The sequence below is a fragment of the Octopus sinensis genome, unplaced genomic scaffold (genome assembly GCF_006345805.1).
Source record: "Octopus sinensis unplaced genomic scaffold, ASM634580v1 Contig16608, whole genome shotgun sequence".
In the NCBI taxonomy this organism is placed as follows: Eukaryota; Metazoa; Mollusca; class Cephalopoda; order Octopoda; family Octopodidae; genus Octopus; species Octopus sinensis.
Window position 1 is genome coordinate 29,689 of NW_021834471.1, and position 8,284 is coordinate 37,972.

Consider the following 8,284-nt stretch of genomic DNA (forward strand, 5'->3'; position numbering starts at 1 on the left):
TTTTTGTTTTTTTTTATGGTCCCCCCACCACCATAATTTCAGGTCGTCATGACTTCTTGTTTGGTAATTTTATCAAATCATATATCTCTCTCCTCCTCCTCCTCCTCCTCCGCCGCCTCCTCCTTAAAAATGTATAACCTGCTGTGATAATATGAAACAGCTGGCTAATCTGCTCTGGAGGAAGAAAAGAAAAAAAAGCTATTTTGTTTGAATAGAAGAAGAAGAAGCATTAATTATTTGGAAGCTACTAGAACTTTCATTCATTGTTCCATCTTGTTTGTTTTTTGTTTGTTTTTTTTCTTCATCGGTTATCTGTGAATTCTTAAAAATTTTATTGATTACATTTTTTTTTTATTCTCATCAATATTCAAAACAAAAACAAACAAACAAACAAACAAACCAACCTACCAAAACATTTTCAATTGTTATTTTCATCCAAGCAACAACAACAAGAACAAGACTATTAAAACTGTGTTGGTAACATGGATGTCTAATGTCCTTTATCATGGATGGTTATGTTTAGGCGTCCCAGAGCACCAGCTTTAGAAAAAGAAAGAAAAAAAAATAAAATAAAATAAAATAAAATAAAATTCTTCAGGAAACAGCTGAGGTTAAAAATATAGACTTTATTTAAAAAAAAAATAAATAAATAAATAAATAAAAACATTTAAAGACTCAAAATTAAAAAAAAAACATTACAGAAAAAAAAAAACAAAATGAAAAAATGAAAAGAAAATGACAATAATTAATGGAAGAATTTAGTATTTCATGATTGTGTTTCACAGCACAGTAACATTTATGAAAACTTTGAATAATTTATCTGATTACCTTCGCTTTGACCATTTTGTTATAATTATTATTATTATTATTTTTTTTTTTTTTTTTCAATCATAAACTTTGAAGAACTATTACTGAATTTCATTATCACTTTCATTATCATCATCTTCATCATTATCATCAGCATCAGGACCATCAGCTTCATCCTAATCAATCTAACATTGTTTTTTTTTTTTTTTTGGTCATTAATTTTGTTATTCATTCATTCAACAACAACAACAATAATAATAATAATACTATGTTGGTTTGGAATATTGAGAAAAAAAAATAACAGTAGCGCTTCTACTTCTGTGAGACCCGGGTGCAGGCGTCCTAAATACACATTAAAGTAGAGTGTGCTCTTTCTATTAATTATTATTATTATTATTATTATTTTTTTTTTTTTTCCAAATGACATCTTCCAAAAATTATCTGGTATCTATCTGTGAATATAACTCGCCACTCAAAAGAGCTGTATTCTTTAACCTACACTATGAGGAAATTGCATATTAAATATGCTAATAAAGTTTACTTACAATTTCAAAACTATAAGAGAATTCCACAATGAAAATTTTAGGTGTTTTATTATAAATAAAATAAAATAAAATAAAATAATGGAAGAACAAAAAAAAAAATCTTTAATCTTTAAAAATTCTGCTTTTAAGAGAAACTAACTTATATGTAGGATTAGTTGGTCATCATTTTATATATTTTTATATCAGAAACATCTCATTCACTTCATTTCCTTTTTTTCCCTTACAAACACACGCACACACACATACACACACCACAATGTTAACACATAAGCTCCTTTCTTATCTTTCCCTTGTCAATATATAAACAGCCTGTTGGATTTTTTTTTTAGATATCTATTTTCTTTCTTTTTTGTACATACAGATATACACATTTCTTTAGCCCACACACACATACACACTCTCACACACACACACACACGCACACACACTGACAAGTACAGATACACAAGCTCACACGTATGCAAACAAATACAGACTCACTTGTATGCTCACAAATGCAGACTCATTTGCATACTCTTACAGAATCACTTGCACTCACAAAAACAGGCTTACACACAGGGCTGTCTTAGTAGCATTATCGAGTCCCTAAACTCGTGAGCCCCATTGGGCAACTGCCCAGTGTGCTCATACCTTAAGATGGCACAGCACACAGACCCATTAACAAATACGAAACACATTCACAGATACTAATACAAACGCGCGCACACACAGTTTCTCTTTATGATTATTATTTTTGTTGCTCAAAAGTAAAGTAAATTAATTTTTCTTCTTCGTACATAAAAAGGAAAAAAAAAAGATATGTGGAAAATATTTTGTCGTCTTCTGCTGTTTTGCTAAATAATGTTTTTTCAAGTAAACGAAGTGCTAGACAACTTTTTTTTACACATTCGTTGTTCTTCAAAAGTAAACTGATTCCAAGAAAGAAAGAAAAAAAAAACTAAAAACAAAAGGAAAAAAAGATAACAAAACTCAAAAGACACAACCTTCAGCTTCAAGAAACCTTTGAATACATTTTCGCTCCTCCTGCCATTTTAATCCAGAAAGTCTCCCTTCTTAGAGATAATTATGAATAATATATATGTACATATATATGTCTGTATGTATATATATATATATGTACATATATATATATATATACATATATATATATATGTACATATGTATATATACGTATATGTGTGTGTATATATATATATATACTTACATGTATATATATGTATGTATATATGCATATAGATACGTATATGTACATATATATGTGTATATATGTAGATACTTATATGTATATATACGTATGTATATATGCGTATATATACGTATACATATGTGTGTGTGTGTATATATATATATTTGTATATATATGTATGTATGTATATATATATATATATTGTATGTATGTATATATATATATATTGTATATATGTATGTATGTATATATATATATATTGTATATATATATATATTGTATATATGTATGTATGTATATATGTATGTATGTATATATATATATATTGTATATATGTATGTATGTATATATGTATGTATGTATATATATATATATTGTATGTATGTATGTATGTATATATGTTGTATATATAATATATATGTATGTATATATATATATATAATTGTATGTATATATATATATATATATATTGTATATATATATATATATATATTGTATGTATATAATATATATATTGTATGTATGTAAATATATATAATTGTATATATGTATGTATGTATATATATATATATTGTATTATGTAAATATATATATTGTATTATGTATGTATGATATATATATATATTGTATGTATGTATATATATATATATATTGTATATATGTATGTATGTATATATGTATGTATATATATGTATGTATATATATATATATATATTATATGAAGTATATAACGCACTTTCATACCCGCACACATACAACTCTTCCACTTCTAACTAGTTAACCACTATCATTACTACTACTCCTACTGCTACTCGTAATCCTACTCCTACCCCTCTTTCCACGTATGTGTGTATGTATGCAATTGTGATATTATACATACGCATTTGTATGTATGTATGTATGTATATATGTAATTTTACACACCCTAAAGTGTTCTGCCAGGTAATTTTAAGATTCCGCCCGGAAAGATGGTTCACTCTTGTTTTATTACTACTCAACTTCTGTGTTTATTTGCCTTGTCTTTCTAAACCCCACCCCTTTTACAAACACCACCACCACCACCACTACTACTACCATCACCACCACTACCACCCACCCAATCCCCATCACTAACCATAACCACCACAATCACAACCACCACCACCACTACCACCCGGTATCGTTTGGATTTCCTTACAGAATGAGAAATTATAATAAGAATAATAAACAAGGAAATCTGTATTTAAAAAAAATTCAGAGGTTACAATTGGATAGCCTTTTTTTTCTGTTTGTTTTTCTTTGTTTATATATTATAATTTTTTTTTTTTTTTTATCATCTCGGTGGAAGTATTCCTATAGGTTTTGTGACTGTTCTTGAAGCCTGCTATTGTGAAAAAGTCAGTTTTTAGTATGTGGACTAAAAAAAAAAAAAGTCAATCACGTGATCTGTTAGAAATGAGGTTAAGCAACGAGAAACCGTTGTGACCTCTCTCCTCTGGCAGTTTTGGCTAATTGGCGAAATGACAATTTTTTTTTTGGTAAACATGTTTAAGAATATTACAAAAAAAAAATAATAGATTATTATTATTATTAAAATTATTATTATTATTAATATTAAAACTATTAAAATTCTGTTAAAAGGAACAGATTAATCAATGTCTGTGGAATAGCTCTTGTCTTGTATTCGTGGTTTTTACGGCTGACAATATGGTGCCTACAGATTGTAATGAATGAATGGGGGTGGCCACTGTTGGCCTCTTCAACTGTATACTTCTATTTATTAAAACCAGAAGTCATTGTTATACACCTCATTTTGTTGTATTGTCGTTTTTTTTTTTGTTTTGTTACACATTCGTAGCTCTTAACAACCAATCATGTCATCAGGGGGGGGGACAAAATGTTGCTTTCTCAATAAATTAACTGCATATTGGGTCACTATGTTAAGATTAAGTACATATTTTTGTTCTTTTATTTCTTTCGATTTCTGAATTCGATGTAAACTTGAAGATAAGCACCTTTTCTTTCGTTGGTACAAGCAATATTTCTGCTGTACCACTTTTAGCGCGCGGTCTTCCTCCACTTTTACGCTACAGCATGCATTCTACCTCCGCTACAAGATCTGGATCTTTTCGGTTTGAACGGCAGTTTTTGACATAATTTCTAGGTAACTAAAAAATTTTAAACTTCGTATACTGGTAGAATGTGTTTATAAAACATCATTTTCTCTTGGCTTTATTGAGAAAATTCTATAGTTTGTAAGATATTTGTAACATATTTTCTTCAATTTCAGCAATTTCAACCAATCACTGACGTCTATTGAGGTAAACAACATTCTGTGCCGTATGAATATTCCCTCGTTTAAGAAACAGATTGGGTTTATTTACATTTGTGAAGAAAAAAAGATGCTCTTCACCCCACCCCTAACCCTAACCATAACTAACCCTAAATCTAAAATAGATTGAAATGCAATAGATCGATTCTAGGGTCATAATTATAGGTGATAATTTCATATGACACCGCTAGAAAAAACTGCCATTTTCTCTAGCGGTGTTATAATGAAATTGTCACCCATAATTATGACCCTAGTATCGATCTATTGCATTTCAATCTATTTTAGGGTTAGGAGTGGGGGAGGGTATCTTTTTTTCTTCACAAATGTAAATAAACCCAATCTGTTTCTTAAAAGTGGGGCATATTCATACGACACAGAATGTTGTTTACGTCAATGGACGTAATTGATTGGTTGAAATTGCCGAAATGCAAGAAATTAAAGACCAAATATGTTACAAACTACAGAATTCTCTCAAGAAAGCCAAGAGAAAATGATGTTTTATAAACACATTCTTCCAGTATACGAAGTTTAAAATTCTTTAGTTACCTAGAAATTATGTCAAAAACTGCCGTTCAAACCGAAAAGATCCCAAGATCTTTATAAAATCAAGTTGAATAACGTTGAATAGGGATTTATTACATTATGTAACACGGTTTTAGTCCTTAGGTAGTAACTATTGCTTCCCATTTGCTTACCCCTAGAAAGTATGAAAAAAAGTTATTTCCTTCAAGATTTATTATACTATGTAACACGGTTTTTGTCCTTAGGTAGTAAGTATTGTTTCATATTTGCTTAACCCTAGAAAGTATGAAAAACGGTTAATATTTCCTACAAGATTTATTATAGTATCTAACACGGTTTTTGTCCTTAGGTAGTAACTGTTGTTTTTTCTATTTGCTTACCCCTAGGAAGTATGAAAAACTGCTAATATTTCCTTCAACCTTTGCTTTTGTTACAATAGTTATTCAACCCCACCATTGAATCCCTCTTAACACATGGCTATGACGCTCCCACACTATTCCTGCTCATCATCAGAGATGCATATATTGTCAACCACTAAGGGACATGCTCAAGTGGTTAAGATCAAGCCACCGATAAGCAAATCTGATAGAAGCAATTAGGAAATAACACTTAATGATCAAAGACAGCGAGAAAATCTGGTATTGAGTAGAATATTTGCTATAATGATATATCTGCTTCAGCAACTCAGTGCCGAATCTGTCTGAAATGTAATGGAAAATAAGTCAGTTTCAAAACATATATGTCCAGATGACAAAAGCAAAATTTGAAGGGGATAGGGACATCGTTCGTGCGTTTGTACTGGTTTTAGCTTTAAGGTTTGGGTGTTAGGGTTAGGGTTGTCATAAATAACAGTGACAAACGAAATATATACCGCAGGAAGTTCTTGTTGACAAACAGCAGTAATTTTATTCAGCTGAATACGTCATTGATTGGTTGAAATTACCGAAATACGACAACTTTAACGTGAAATAACTTCATAAATATTAGCTTTTCTCAAAAACGCTAAGAGTAAAAGATGTTTCATATGACACATTCTACCAGTGTCCGAAGTTTGAAAGTGTTTATTTACAAAAAATTATTTCTTAAATCTGTCGGTCAAAAGGTAAAGATCTGGGGGTAGTAGTCGTTTCCTTTGATTTCTAGATAGAAGCAAATAGAAAATAACACTTACTGACCAAAAAACAAAACAAAAAAGAAAGAAAATTTTGTTACATAGTATTATTAGTGACACACATAAATGGTACTAACGATTTACGTTCGAATCCTTTAACGAATAAAATAGTTCGTTTATCATTTAGGAATGCCGCAAACAAATATCGCCTCAGTACTTTCCAGCAAATGTGATCAAGGTGTGACTGGAAACGTTCACTCGACACTCCTGCCCTATCCCGAAGTACAGGTAATAAATTCATGCCATGAAATCTGTCTTTTAGTTGTCTTAGTCATTCGACTGCGGCCATGATGGGGCACCGCCTTAAAGAATTTTTTAGTCGAATGAATCAACCCAAGTTCTTATATTTTTTTAACTGGTACTTATTCTAGCGATATATTTTGCCGATCCGCTAAGTTACGGGGGCGTAAACGCACCAACACCGGTTGTCAAGCAGCGGTGGGACACATATATTTACAGACACACACGACAGTCTCCTTTCAATTTCTTATTTCTTTATTGCCCACAAGGGGTTAAACATAGAGGGGACAAACAAGGACAGACAAAGGGATTAAGTCGATTACATCAACCCCAGTGCGTAACTGTTACTTTATTTATCAACCCCGAAAGGATGAAAGGCAAAGTCGACCTCGGCGGAATTTGAACTCAGAACGTAACGGCAGATAAAATACCGCTAAGCATTTCGCCCTGCACGCTAACGTTTCTGCCAGTTCGCTGCCTTTTCAATTTCACTTTCGCTCCTTTCAATTTCTGTCTACCAAATCCATTCACAAGGCTTTGCTCAGCCCAACTGTAGCGGAGAAGACACTTGCCGAAGGTGCCGAGCAGTGGGACTGAACCTGTAACTATCTGCTTGAGAAGCAAGCTTTTTATCATTAAAACCAGTTGAGACAGCGAGACAGCGCAGTGAACGGATACTGCAGTACACCGAACATTAAAGTAACCCCAACGGTTCCACCATCGGAACAACTTCGATCATTTCACCAACTTACGGCAAGGCGGCAAAGCAAAAAATCCGACGCTAAAGGCGTGAAAGAAAATGGCGTTCATTCAAGAAGCTATTTACTGCCGATAAAACGTATAACGAAGACTGCTGAAAGCTTAATTACTTTCAGAGGTGTGATGTTTTAAATGCTGGAATATGTTACGAGCCTAATCTCTTTAGAACAAACTGTGAAAAAAAAAAAAAAAAAAAGATATATATATAACTATTTTTGCTCTGTCTTCAAGTTATATACGGAACAAGATTTTCGTTTAACACACAGACTATTAGAGCAGATAATTCTTTGTACTATACGCAGAAGGTCTGAACTAAAAGAGACAAAGTTTCTACTAAAAACACGAACTTTTTGAAGGAATGGGGAGGAGGCTTGTTGCTTACATCGACTGCAGTGTTTGCCTGGGTACTTATTTTACTGACCCCGGAGAGCTAAAAAGCAAAGTCAGCATCGGCGGAATTCGATCTCAGAACGTAAAACCTGAAGAAAGAAGTGCCGCTGAGCATTTTGCCCGCTGTGCTAACGATTCTGTTGTCTTAAACGCCTTATATTGGTCACAAGTTTTGGTACAAGGCCAGCAACTTGTGGCGGCGGGTGGGGGCAGGGTGAGGATGGGTTAAGTCGATTATCTCGACCCCAGTGTTTCAACTGGCATTTATTTTATCGACCTCCGAAAGATTGAAAGGCAAAGTTGACTTTGACGGAATTTGAACTCAGGACGTAAAGGCGGACGATATGCTGCAA